Raw genomic sequence first — 10,000 nt, forward strand, 5'->3', positions numbered from 1 at the left:
ATTGGATGGGAGACCGCCTGGGAATACCAGGTGCTGTATGCTCTTTTGCTCATTCACTTAGAAACTGACATCTTGCAATATGCACAAGTAGTCCTTCATGAAAGGGGCTGGAAGCTGTTTTCATTTTGACACGAGAGAGAGAGAGAGAGAGATAGAGAGAGACTACCTTGCATTGTCAATTGCTAAATCTGTATATGGATAAGTAGCCTATGGTTGTCAACTTATTTCGTACGGCCATACCAGCCTGGCAACGCCCGATCTCGTCTGATCTCGGAAGCTAAGCAGGGTCGGGCCTGGTTAGTACTTGGATGGGAGACCGCCTGGGAATACCAGGTGCTGTATGCTCTTTTGCTCATTCACTTAGAAACTGAAATCTTGCAATATGCACAAGTAGTCCTTCATGAAAGGGGCTGGAAGTTATTTTCATTTTGACACGAGAGAGAGAGAGAGAGAGAGAGAGACCACCTTGCATTGTCAATTGCTAAATCTGTATATGGATAAGTAGCCTATGGTTGTCAACTTATTTCGTACGGCCATACCAGCCTGGCAACGCCCGATCTCGTCTGATCTCGGAAGCTAAGCAGGGTCGGGCCTGGTTAGTACTTGGATGGGAGACCGCCTGGGAATACCAGGTGCTGTATGCTCTTTTGCTCATTCACTTAGAAACTGACATCTTGCAATATGCACAAGTAGTCCTTCATGAAAGGGGCTGGAAGCTGTTTTCATTTTGACACGAGAGAGAGAGAGAGAGAGAGAGGGAGAGACCACCTTGCATTGTCAATTGCTAAATCTGTATATGGATAAGTAGCCTATGGTTGTCAACTTATTTTGTACGGCCATACCAGCCTGGCAACGCCCGATCTCGTCTGATCTCGGAAGCTAAGCAGGGTCGGGTCTGGTTAGTAATTGGATGGGAGACCGCCTGGGAATACCAGGTGCTGTATGCTCTTTTGCTCATTCACTTAGAAACTGACATCTTGCAATATGCACAAGTAGTCCTTCATGAAAGGGGCTGGAAGCTGTTTTCATTTTGACACGAGAGAGAGAGAGAGAGAGATAGAGAGAGACTACCTTGCATTGTCAATTGCTAAATCTGTATATGGATAAGTAGCCTATGGTTGTCAACTTATTTCGTACGGCCATACCAGCCTGGCAACGCCCGATCTCGTCTGATCTCGGAAGCTAAGCAGGGTCGGGCCTGGTTAGTACTTGGATGGGAGACCGCCTGGGAATACCAGGTGCTGTATGCTCTTTTGCTCATTCACTTAGAAACTGAAATCTTGCAATATGCACAAGTAGTCCTTCATGAAAGGGGCTGGAAGCTGTTTTCATTTTGACACGAGAGAGAGAGAGAGAGACCACCTTGCATTGTCAATTGCTAAATCTGTATATGGATAAGTAGCCTATGGTTGTCAACTTATTTCGTACGGCCATACCAGCCTGGCAACGCCCGATCTCGTCTGATCTCGGAAGCTAAGCAGGGTCGGGCCTGGTTAGTACTTGGATGGGAGACCGCCTGGGAATACCAGGTGCTGTATGCTCTTTTGCTCATTCACTTAGAAACTGACATCTTGCAATATGCACAAGTAGTCCTTCATGAAAGGGGCTGGAAGCTGTTTTCATTTTGACACGAGAGAGAGAGAGAGAGAGAGAGAGAGAGAGACTACCTTGCATTGTCAATTGCTAAATCTGTATATGGATAAGTAGCCTATGGTTGTCAACTTATTTCGTACGGCCATACCAGCCTGGCAACGCCCGATCTCGTCTGATCTCGGAAGCTAAGCAGGGTCGGGCCTGGTTAGTACTTGGATGGGAGACCGCCTGGGAATACCAGGTGCTGTATGCTCTTTTGCTCATTCACTTAGAAACTGAAATCTTGCAATATGCACAAGTAGTCCTTCATGAAAGGGGCTGGAAGCTGTTTTCATTTTGACACGAGAGAGAGAGAGAGAGAGAGAGAGAGAGACTACCTTGCATTGTCAATTGCTAAATCTGTATATGGATAAGTAGCCTATGGTTGTCAACTTATTTCGTACGGCCATACCAGCCTGGCAACGCCCGATCTCGTCTGATCTCGGAAGCTAAGCAGGGTCGGGCCTGGTTAGTACTTGGATGGGAGACCGCCTGGGAATACCAGGTGCTGTATGCTCTTTTGCTCATTCACTTAGAAACTGAAATCTTGCAATATGCACAAGTAGTCCTTCATGAAAGGGGCTGGAAGCTGTTTTCATTTTGACACGAGAGAGAGAGAGAGAGACCACCTTGCATTGTCAATTGCTAAATCTGTATATGGATAAGTAGCCTATGGTTGTCAACTTATTTTGTACGGCCATACCAGCCTGGCAACGCCCGATCTCGTCTGATCTCGGAAGCTAAGCAGGGTCGGGCCTGGTTAGTACTTGGATGGGAGACCGCCTGGGAATACCAGGTGCTGTATGCTCTTTTGCTCATTCACTTAGAAACTGAAATCTTGCAATATGCACAAGTAGTCCTTCATGAAAGGGGCTGGAAGCTGTTTTCATTTTGACACGAGAGAGAGAGAGAGAGAGAGAGAGAGAGAGAGAGACTACCTTGCATTGTCAATTGCTAAATCTGTATATGGATAAGTAGCCTATGGTTGTCAACTTATTTCGTACGGCCATACCAGCCTGGCAACGCCCGATCTCGTCTGATCTCGGAAGCTAAGCAGGGTCGGGCCTGGTTAGTAATTGGATGGGAGACCGCCTGGGAATACCAGGTGCTGTATGCTCTTTTGCTCATTCACTTAGAAACTGACATCTTGCAATATGCACAAGTAGTCCTTCATGAAAGGGGCTGGAAGCTGTTTTCATTTTGACACGAGAGAGAGAGAGAGAGAGAGAGAGAGAGAGACTACCTTGCATTGTCAATTGCTAAATCTGTATATGGATAAGTAGCCTATGGTTGTCAACTTATTTCGTACGGCCATACTAGCCTGGCAACGCCCGATCTCGTCTGATCTCGGAAGCTAAGCAGGGTCGGGCCAGGGTCGGGCCTGGTTAGTACTTGGATGGGAGACCGCCTGGGAATACCAGGTGCTGTATGCTCTTTTGCTCATTCACTTAGAAACTGAAATCTTGCAATATGCACAAGTAGTCCTTCATGAAAGGGGCTGGAAGCTGTTTTCATTTTGACACGAGAGAGAGAGAGACCACCTTGCATTGTCAATTGCTAAATCTGTATATGGATAAGTAGCCTATGGTTGTCAACTTATTTCGTACGGCCATACCAGCCTGGCAACGCCCGATCTCGTCTGATCTCGGAAGCTAAGCAGGGTCGGGCCTGGTTAGTACTTGGATGGGAGACCGCCTGGGAATACCAGGTGCTGTATGCTCTTTTGCTCATTCACTTAGAAACTGACATCTTGCAATATGCACAAGTAGTCCTTCATGAAAGGGGCTGGAAGCTGTTTTCATTTTGACACGAGAGAGAGAGAGAGAGACTACCTTGCATTGTCAATTGCTAAATCTGTATATGGATAAGTAGCCTATGGTTGTCAACTTATTTCGTACGGCCATACCAGCCTGGCAACGCCCGATCTCGTCTGATCTCGGAAGCTAAGCAGGGTCGGGCCTGGTTAGTACTTGGATGGGAGACCGCCTGGGAATACCAGGTGCTGTATGCTCTTTTGCTCATTCACTTAGAAACTGACATCTTGCAATATGCACAAGTAGTCCTTCATGAAAGGGGCTGGAAGCTGTTTTCATTTTGACACGAGAGAGAGAGAGAGAGAGAGACTACCTTGCATTGTCAATTGCTAAATCTGTATATGGATAAGTAGCCTATGGTTGTCAACGTATTTTGTACGGCCATACCAGCCTGGCAACGCCCGATCTCGTCTGATCTCGGAAGCTAAGCAGGGTCGGGCCTGGTTAGTACTTGGATGGGAGACCGCCTGGGAATACCAGGTGCTGTATGCTCTTTTGCTCATTCACTTAGAAACTGAAATCTTGCAATATGCACAAGTAGTCCTTCATGAAAGGGGCTGGAAGCTGTTTTCATTTTGACACGAGAGAGAGAGAGAGAGAGAGACCACCTTGCATTGTCAATTGCTAAATCTGTATATGGATAAGTAGCCTATGGTTGTCAACTTATTTCGTACGGCCATACCAGCCTGGCAACGCCCGATCTCGTCTGATCTCGGAAGCTAAGCAGGGTCGGGCCTGGTTAGTACTTGGATGGGAGACCGCCTGGGAATACCAGGTGCTGTATGCTCTTTTGCTCATTCACTTAGAAACTGACATCTTGCAATATGCACAAGTAGTCCTTCATGAAAGGGGCTGGAAGCTGTTTTCATTTTGACACGAGAGAGAGAGAGAGAGAGAGAGAGAGAGAGACTACCTTGCATTGTCAATTGCTAAATCTGTATATGGATAAGTAGCCTATGGTTGTCAACTTATTTCGTACGGCCATACCAGCCTGGCAACGCCCGATCTCGTCTGATCTCGGAAGCTAAGCAGGGTCGGGCCTGGTTAGTACTTGGATGGGAGACCGCCTGGGAATACCAGGTGCTGTATGCTCTTTTGCTCATTCACTTAGAAACTGACATCTTGCAATATGCACAAGTAGTCCTTCATGAAAGGGGCTGGAAGCTGTTTTCATTTTGACACGAGAGAGAGAGAGAGAGAGAGAGAGAGAGACTACCTTGCATTGTCAATTGCTAAATCTGTATATGGATAAGTAGCCTATGGTTGTCAACTTATTTCGTACGGCCATACCAGCCTGGCAACGCCCGATCTCGTCTGATCTCGGAAGCTAAGCAGGGTCGGGCCTGGTTAGTACTTGGATGGGAGACCGCCTGGGAATACCAGGTGCTGTATGCTCTTTTGCTCATTCACTTAGAAACTGAAATCTTGCAATATGCACAAGTAGTCCTTCATGAAAGGGGCTGGAAGCTGTTTTCATTTTGACACGAGAGAGAGAGAGAGAGACCACCTTGCATTGTCAATTGCTAAATCTGTATATGGATAAGTAGCCTATGGTTGTCAACTTATTTTGTACGGCCATACCAGCCTGGCAACGCCCGATCTCGTCTGATCTCGGAAGCTAAGCAGGGTCGGGCCTGGTTAGTACTTGGATGGGAGACCGCCTGGGAATACCAGGTGCTGTATGCTCTTTTGCTCATTCACTTAGAAACTGAAATCTTGCAATATGCACAAGTAGTCCTTCATGAAAGGGGCTGGAAGCTGTTTTCATTTTGACACGAGAGAGAGAGAGAGAGAGAGAGAGAGAGACTACCTTGCATTGTCAATTGCTAAATCTGTATATGGATAAGTAGCCTATGGTTGTCAACTTATTTCGTACGGCCATACCAGCCTGGCAACGCCCGATCTCGTCTGATCTCGGAAGCTAAGCAGGGTCGGGCCTGGTTAGTACTTGGATGGGAGACCGCCTGGGAATACCAGGTGCTGTATGCTCTTTTGCTCATTCACTTAGAAACTGACATCTTGCAATATGCACAAGTAGTCCTTCATGAAAGGGGCTGGAAGCTGTTTTCATTTTGACACGAGAGAGAGAGAGAGAGAGAGAGAGAGAGAGAGAGAGAGAGAGAGAGAGAGAGACTACCTTGCATTGTCAATTGCTAAATCTGTATATGGATAAGTAGCCTATGGTTGTCAACTTATTTCGTACGGCCATACTAGCCTGGCAACGCCCGATCTCGTCTGATCTCGGAAGCTAAGCAGGGTCGGGCCAGGGTCGGGCCTGGTTAGTACTTGGATGGGAGACCGCCTGGGATTACCAGGTGCTGTATGCTCTTTTGCTCATTCACTTAGAAACTGAAATCTTGCAATATGCACAAGTAGTCCTTCATGAAAGGGGCTGGAAGCTGTTTTCATTTTGACACGAGAGAGAGAGAGAGAGAGAGACCACCTTGCATTGTCAATTGCCAAATCTGTATATGGATAAGTAGCCTATGGTTGTCAACTTATTTCGTACGGCCATACCAGCCTGGCAACGCCCGATCTCGTCTGATCTCGGAAGCTAAGCAGGGTCGGGCCTGGTTAGTACTTGGATGGGAGACCGCCTGGGAATACCAGGTGCTGTATGCTCTTTTGCTCATTAATTTAGAAACTGAAATCTTGCAATATGCACAAGTAGTCCTTCATGAAAGGGGCTGGAAGCTGTTTTCATTTTGACACGAGAGAGAGAGAGAGAGAGAGAGAGACCACCTTGCATTGTCAATTGCTAAATCTGTATATGGATAAGTAGCCTATGGTTGTCAACTTATTTCGTACGGCCATACCAGCCTGGCAACACCCGATCTCGTCTGATCTCGGAAGATAAGCAGGGTCGGGCCTTGTTAGTACTTGGATGGGAGACCGCCTGGGAATACCAGGTGCTGTATGCTCTTTTGCTCATTAACTTAGAAACTGACATCTTGCAATATGCACAAGTAGTCCTTCATGAAAGGGGCTGGAAGCTGTTTTCATTTTGACACGAGAGAGAGAGAGAGACCACCTTGCATTGTCAATTGCTAAATCTGTATATGGATAAGTAGCCTATGGTTGTCAACTTATTTCGTACGGCCATACCAGCCTGGCAACGCCCGATCTCGTCTGATCTCGGAAGCTAAGCAGGGTCGGGCCTGGTTAGTACTTGGATGGGAGACCGCCTGGGAATACCAGGTGCTGTATGCTCTTTTGCTCATTCACTTAGAAACTGAAATCTTGCAATATGCACAAGTAGTCCTTCATGAAAGGGGCTGGAAGCTGTTTTCATTTTGACACGAGAGAGAGAGAGAGACTACCTTGCATTGTCAATTGCTAAATCTGTATATGGATAAGTAGCCTATGGTTGTCAACTTATTTCGTACGGCCATACCAGCCTGGCAACGCCCGATCTCGTCTGATCTCGGAAGCTAAGCAGGGTCGGGCCTGGTTAGTACTTGGATGGGAGACCGCCTGGGAATACCAGGTGCTGTATGCTCTTTTGCTCATTCACTTAGAAACTGAAATCTTGCAATATGCACAAGTAGTCCTTCATGAAAGGGGCTGGAAGCTGTTTTCATTTTGACACGAGAGAGAGAGAGACCACCTTGCATTGTCAATTGCTAAATCTGTATATGGATAAGTAGCCTATGGTTGTCAACTTATTTCGTACGGCCATACCAGCCTGGCAACGCCCGATCTCGTCTGATCTCGGAAGCTAAGCAGGGTCGGGCCTGGTTAGTACTTGGATGGGAGACCGCCTGGGAATACCAGGTGCTGTATGCTCTTTTGCTCATTCACTTAGAAACTGACATCTTGCAATATGCACAAGTAGTCCTTCATGAAAGGGGCTGGAAGCTGTTTTCATTTTGACACGAGAGAGAGAGAGAGACTACCTTGCATTGTCAATTGCTAAATCTGTATATGGATAAGTAGCCTATGGTTGTCAACTTATTTCGTACGGCCATACCAGCCTGGCAACGCCCGATCTCGTCTGATCTCGGAAGCTAAGCAGGGTCGGGCCTGGTTAGTACTTGGATGGGAGACCGCCTGGGAATACCAGGTGCTGTATGCTCTTTTTCTCATTCACTTAGAAACTGAAATCTTGCAATATGCACAAGTAGTCCTTCATGAAAGGGGCTGGAAGCTGTTTTCATTTTGACACGAGAGAGAGAGAGAGAGAGACCACCTTGCATTGTCAATTGCTAAATCTGTATATGGATAAGTAGCCTATGGTTGTCAACTTATTTTGTACGGCCATACCAGCCTGGCAACGCCCGATCTCGTCTGATCTCGGAAGCTAAGCAGGGTCGGGCCTTGTTAGTACTTGGATGGGAGACCGCCTGGGAATACCAGGTGCTGTATGCTCTTTTGCTCATTAACCTAGAAACTGACATCTTGCAATATGCACAAGTAGTCCTTCATGAAAGGGGCTGGAAGCTGTTTTCATTTTGACACGAGAGAGAGAGAGAGAGAGAGAGAGAGAGAGAGAGAGAGAGACTACCTTGCATTGTCAATTGCTAAATCTGTATATGGATAAGTAGCCTATGGTTGTCAACTTATTTCGTACGGCCATACCAGCCTGGCAACGCCTGATCTCGGAAGCTAAGCAGGGTCGGGCCTGGTTAGTACTTGGATGGGAGACCGCCTGGGAATACCAGGTGCTGTATGCTCTTTTGCTCATTCACTTAGAAACTGAAATCTTGCAATATGCACAAGTAGTCCTTCATGAAAGGGGCTGGAAGCTGTTTTCATTTTGACACGAGAGAGAGAGAGAGAGAGAGAGACCACCTTGCATTGTCAATTGCTAAATCTGTATATGGATAAGTAGCCTATGGTTGTCAACTTATTTCGTACGGCCATACCAGCCTGGCAACGCCTGATCTCGTCTGATCTCGGAAGCTAAGCAGGGTCGGGCCTGGTTAGTACTTGGATGGGAGACCGCCTGGGAATACCAGGTGCTGTATGCTCTTTTGCTCATTAACTTAGAAACTGACATCTTGCAATATGCACAAGTAGTCCTTCATGAAAGGGGCTGGAAGCTGTTTTCATTTTGACACGAGAGAGAGAGAGAGAGAGACCACCTTGCATTGTCAATTGCTAAATCTGTATATGGATAAGTAGCCTATGGTTGTCAACTTATTTCGTACGGCCATACCAGCCTGGCAACGCCCGATCTCGTCTGATCTCGGAAGCTAAGCAGGGTCGGGCCTGGTTAGTACTTGGATGGGAGACCGCCTGGGAATACCAGGTGCTGTATGCTCTTTTGCTCATTCACTTAGAAACTGAAATCTTGCAATATGCACAAGTAGTCCTTCATGAAAGGGGCTGGAAGCTGTTTTCATTTTGACACGAGAGAGAGAGAGAGAGAGAGAGACTACCTTGCATTGTCAATTGCTAAATCTGTATATGGATAAGTAGCCTATGGTTGTCAACTTATTTCGTACGGCCATACCAGCCTGGCAACGCCCGATCTCGTCTGATCTAGGAAGCTAAGCAGGGTCGGGCCTGGTTAGTACTTGGATGGGAGACCGCCTGGGAATACCAGGTGCTGTATGCTCTTTTGCTCATTCACTTAGAAACTGAAATCTTGCAATATGCACAAGTAGTCCTTCATGAAAGGGGCTGGAAGCTGTTTTCATTTTGACACGAGAGAGAGAGAGAGAGAGAGAGGGAGAGACCACCTTGCATTGTCAATTGCTAAATCTGTATATGGATAAGTAGCCTATGGTTGTCAACTTATTTTGTACGGCCATACCAGCCTGGCAACGCCCGATCTCGTCTGATCTCGGAAGCTAAGCAGGGTCGGGTCTGGTTAGTAATTGGATGGGAGACCGCCTGGGAATACCAGGTGCTGTATGCTCTTTTGCTCATTCACTTAGAAACTGACATCTTGCAATATGCACAAGTAGTCCTTCATGAAAGGGGCTGGAAGCTGTTTTCATTTTGACACGAGAGAGAGAGAGAGAGAGATAGAGAGAGACTACCTTGCATTGTCAATTGCTAAATCTGTATATGGATAAGTAGCCTATGGTTGTCAACTTATTTCGTACGGCCATACCAGCCTGGCAACGCCCGATCTCGTCTGATCTCGGAAGCTAAGCAGGGTCGGGCCTGGTTAGTACTTGGATGGGAGACCGCCTGGGAATACCAGGTGCTGTATGCTCTTTTGCTCATTCACTTAGAAACTGAAATCTTGCAATATGCACAAGTAGTCCTTCATGAAAGGGGCTGGAAGCTGTTTTCATTTTGACACGAGAGAGAGAGAGAGAGAGAGAGGGAGAGACCACCTTGCATTGTCAATTGCTAAATCTGTATATGGATAAGTAGCCTATGGTTGTCAACTTATTTTGTACGGCCATACCAGCCTGGCAACGCCCGATCTCGTCTGATCTCGGAAGCTAAGCAGGGTCGGGTCTGGTTAGTAATTGGATGGGAGACCGCCTGGGAATACCAGGTGCTGTATGCTCTTTTGCTCATTCACTTAGAAACTGACATCTTGCAATATGCACAAGTAGTCCTTCATGAAAGGGGCTGGAAGCTGTTTTCATTTT

At 46.9% G+C, this 10,000-nt stretch overlaps 25 non-coding genes and 9 pseudogenes across 25 annotated transcripts; all 34 read left to right on the forward strand.

Annotated features, from left to right (window-relative positions):
* LOC146241861 (5S ribosomal RNA) overlaps positions 1 to 42 on the forward strand; it is a 119-nt pseudogene extending 77 nt beyond the window's left edge.
* Positions 43 to 226: 184 nt separating this feature from the next.
* Positions 227 to 345, forward strand: LOC146241862 (5S ribosomal RNA). Its single transcript, XR_014736926.1, has one exon. It is a non-coding gene; the product is annotated as a 5S ribosomal RNA (ribosomal RNA).
* Positions 346 to 525: 180 nt separating this feature from the next.
* Positions 526 to 644, forward strand: LOC146241863 (5S ribosomal RNA). The gene has a single exon (XR_014736927.1). It is a non-coding gene; the product is annotated as a 5S ribosomal RNA (ribosomal RNA).
* Positions 645 to 828: 184 nt separating this feature from the next.
* Positions 829 to 947, forward strand: LOC146241864 (5S ribosomal RNA; annotated as a pseudogene).
* A 184-nt stretch (positions 948 to 1,131) lies between these two features.
* Positions 1,132 to 1,250, forward strand: LOC146241865 (5S ribosomal RNA). The gene has a single exon (XR_014736929.1). It is a non-coding gene; the product is annotated as a 5S ribosomal RNA (ribosomal RNA).
* A 172-nt stretch (positions 1,251 to 1,422) lies between these two features.
* On the forward strand, positions 1,423 to 1,541 carry LOC146241866 (5S ribosomal RNA). The gene has a single exon (XR_014736930.1). It is a non-coding gene; the product is annotated as a 5S ribosomal RNA (ribosomal RNA).
* Positions 1,542 to 1,727: 186 nt separating this feature from the next.
* On the forward strand, positions 1,728 to 1,846 carry LOC146241867 (5S ribosomal RNA). Its single transcript, XR_014736932.1, has one exon. It is a non-coding gene; the product is annotated as a 5S ribosomal RNA (ribosomal RNA).
* Positions 1,847 to 2,030: 184 nt separating this feature from the next.
* Positions 2,031 to 2,149, forward strand: LOC146241868 (5S ribosomal RNA). Its single transcript, XR_014736933.1, has one exon. It is a non-coding gene; the product is annotated as a 5S ribosomal RNA (ribosomal RNA).
* A 172-nt stretch (positions 2,150 to 2,321) lies between these two features.
* LOC146241869 (5S ribosomal RNA) lies at positions 2,322 to 2,440 on the forward strand. Its single transcript, XR_014739676.1, has one exon. It is a non-coding gene; the product is annotated as a 5S ribosomal RNA (ribosomal RNA).
* A 190-nt stretch (positions 2,441 to 2,630) lies between these two features.
* LOC146241870 (5S ribosomal RNA) lies at positions 2,631 to 2,749 on the forward strand. Its single transcript, XR_014735009.1, has one exon. It is a non-coding gene; the product is annotated as a 5S ribosomal RNA (ribosomal RNA).
* A 186-nt stretch (positions 2,750 to 2,935) lies between these two features.
* On the forward strand, positions 2,936 to 3,065 carry LOC146241871 (5S ribosomal RNA; annotated as a pseudogene).
* Positions 3,066 to 3,233: 168 nt separating this feature from the next.
* On the forward strand, positions 3,234 to 3,352 carry LOC146241872 (5S ribosomal RNA). The gene has a single exon (XR_014736934.1). It is a non-coding gene; the product is annotated as a 5S ribosomal RNA (ribosomal RNA).
* A 172-nt stretch (positions 3,353 to 3,524) lies between these two features.
* LOC146241873 (5S ribosomal RNA) lies at positions 3,525 to 3,643 on the forward strand. The gene has a single exon (XR_014736936.1). It is a non-coding gene; the product is annotated as a 5S ribosomal RNA (ribosomal RNA).
* Positions 3,644 to 3,819: 176 nt separating this feature from the next.
* LOC146241874 (5S ribosomal RNA) lies at positions 3,820 to 3,938 on the forward strand. Its single transcript, XR_014739677.1, has one exon. It is a non-coding gene; the product is annotated as a 5S ribosomal RNA (ribosomal RNA).
* A 176-nt stretch (positions 3,939 to 4,114) lies between these two features.
* Positions 4,115 to 4,233, forward strand: LOC146241875 (5S ribosomal RNA). Its single transcript, XR_014736937.1, has one exon. It is a non-coding gene; the product is annotated as a 5S ribosomal RNA (ribosomal RNA).
* A 186-nt stretch (positions 4,234 to 4,419) lies between these two features.
* LOC146241876 (5S ribosomal RNA) lies at positions 4,420 to 4,538 on the forward strand. Its single transcript, XR_014736938.1, has one exon. It is a non-coding gene; the product is annotated as a 5S ribosomal RNA (ribosomal RNA).
* Positions 4,539 to 4,722: 184 nt separating this feature from the next.
* LOC146241877 (5S ribosomal RNA) lies at positions 4,723 to 4,841 on the forward strand. Its single transcript, XR_014736939.1, has one exon. It is a non-coding gene; the product is annotated as a 5S ribosomal RNA (ribosomal RNA).
* A 172-nt stretch (positions 4,842 to 5,013) lies between these two features.
* On the forward strand, positions 5,014 to 5,132 carry LOC146241878 (5S ribosomal RNA). The gene has a single exon (XR_014739678.1). It is a non-coding gene; the product is annotated as a 5S ribosomal RNA (ribosomal RNA).
* A 184-nt stretch (positions 5,133 to 5,316) lies between these two features.
* On the forward strand, positions 5,317 to 5,435 carry LOC146241879 (5S ribosomal RNA). The gene has a single exon (XR_014736940.1). It is a non-coding gene; the product is annotated as a 5S ribosomal RNA (ribosomal RNA).
* A 208-nt stretch (positions 5,436 to 5,643) lies between these two features.
* On the forward strand, positions 5,644 to 5,773 carry LOC146241880 (5S ribosomal RNA; annotated as a pseudogene).
* A 176-nt stretch (positions 5,774 to 5,949) lies between these two features.
* On the forward strand, positions 5,950 to 6,068 carry LOC146241881 (5S ribosomal RNA). Its single transcript, XR_014736943.1, has one exon. It is a non-coding gene; the product is annotated as a 5S ribosomal RNA (ribosomal RNA).
* A 180-nt stretch (positions 6,069 to 6,248) lies between these two features.
* On the forward strand, positions 6,249 to 6,367 carry LOC146241882 (5S ribosomal RNA). Its single transcript, XR_014740455.1, has one exon. It is a non-coding gene; the product is annotated as a 5S ribosomal RNA (ribosomal RNA).
* Positions 6,368 to 6,537: 170 nt separating this feature from the next.
* LOC146241883 (5S ribosomal RNA) lies at positions 6,538 to 6,656 on the forward strand. The gene has a single exon (XR_014736944.1). It is a non-coding gene; the product is annotated as a 5S ribosomal RNA (ribosomal RNA).
* A 170-nt stretch (positions 6,657 to 6,826) lies between these two features.
* LOC146241884 (5S ribosomal RNA) lies at positions 6,827 to 6,945 on the forward strand. Its single transcript, XR_014736945.1, has one exon. It is a non-coding gene; the product is annotated as a 5S ribosomal RNA (ribosomal RNA).
* Positions 6,946 to 7,113: 168 nt separating this feature from the next.
* On the forward strand, positions 7,114 to 7,232 carry LOC146241885 (5S ribosomal RNA). Its single transcript, XR_014736946.1, has one exon. It is a non-coding gene; the product is annotated as a 5S ribosomal RNA (ribosomal RNA).
* Positions 7,233 to 7,402: 170 nt separating this feature from the next.
* On the forward strand, positions 7,403 to 7,521 carry LOC146241886 (5S ribosomal RNA). Its single transcript, XR_014736947.1, has one exon. It is a non-coding gene; the product is annotated as a 5S ribosomal RNA (ribosomal RNA).
* A 174-nt stretch (positions 7,522 to 7,695) lies between these two features.
* LOC146241887 (5S ribosomal RNA) lies at positions 7,696 to 7,814 on the forward strand (annotated as a pseudogene).
* A 196-nt stretch (positions 7,815 to 8,010) lies between these two features.
* LOC146241888 (5S ribosomal RNA) lies at positions 8,011 to 8,119 on the forward strand (annotated as a pseudogene).
* Positions 8,120 to 8,297: 178 nt separating this feature from the next.
* LOC146241889 (5S ribosomal RNA) lies at positions 8,298 to 8,416 on the forward strand. The gene has a single exon (XR_014740033.1). It is a non-coding gene; the product is annotated as a 5S ribosomal RNA (ribosomal RNA).
* Positions 8,417 to 8,590: 174 nt separating this feature from the next.
* Positions 8,591 to 8,709, forward strand: LOC146241890 (5S ribosomal RNA). Its single transcript, XR_014736948.1, has one exon. It is a non-coding gene; the product is annotated as a 5S ribosomal RNA (ribosomal RNA).
* Positions 8,710 to 8,887: 178 nt separating this feature from the next.
* On the forward strand, positions 8,888 to 9,006 carry LOC146241891 (5S ribosomal RNA; annotated as a pseudogene).
* A 184-nt stretch (positions 9,007 to 9,190) lies between these two features.
* On the forward strand, positions 9,191 to 9,309 carry LOC146241892 (5S ribosomal RNA; annotated as a pseudogene).
* Positions 9,310 to 9,493: 184 nt separating this feature from the next.
* On the forward strand, positions 9,494 to 9,612 carry LOC146241893 (5S ribosomal RNA). The gene has a single exon (XR_014736949.1). It is a non-coding gene; the product is annotated as a 5S ribosomal RNA (ribosomal RNA).
* Positions 9,613 to 9,796: 184 nt separating this feature from the next.
* LOC146241894 (5S ribosomal RNA) lies at positions 9,797 to 9,915 on the forward strand (annotated as a pseudogene).
* Positions 9,916 to 10,000: the final 85 nt, after the last annotated feature.

This window comes from Hypomesus nipponensis, chromosome 20, assembly GCF_054491055.1.
Source record: "Hypomesus nipponensis isolate SF chromosome 20, ASM5449105v1, whole genome shotgun sequence".
NCBI classification, from domain to species: domain Eukaryota; kingdom Metazoa; phylum Chordata; class Actinopteri; order Osmeriformes; family Osmeridae; genus Hypomesus; species Hypomesus nipponensis.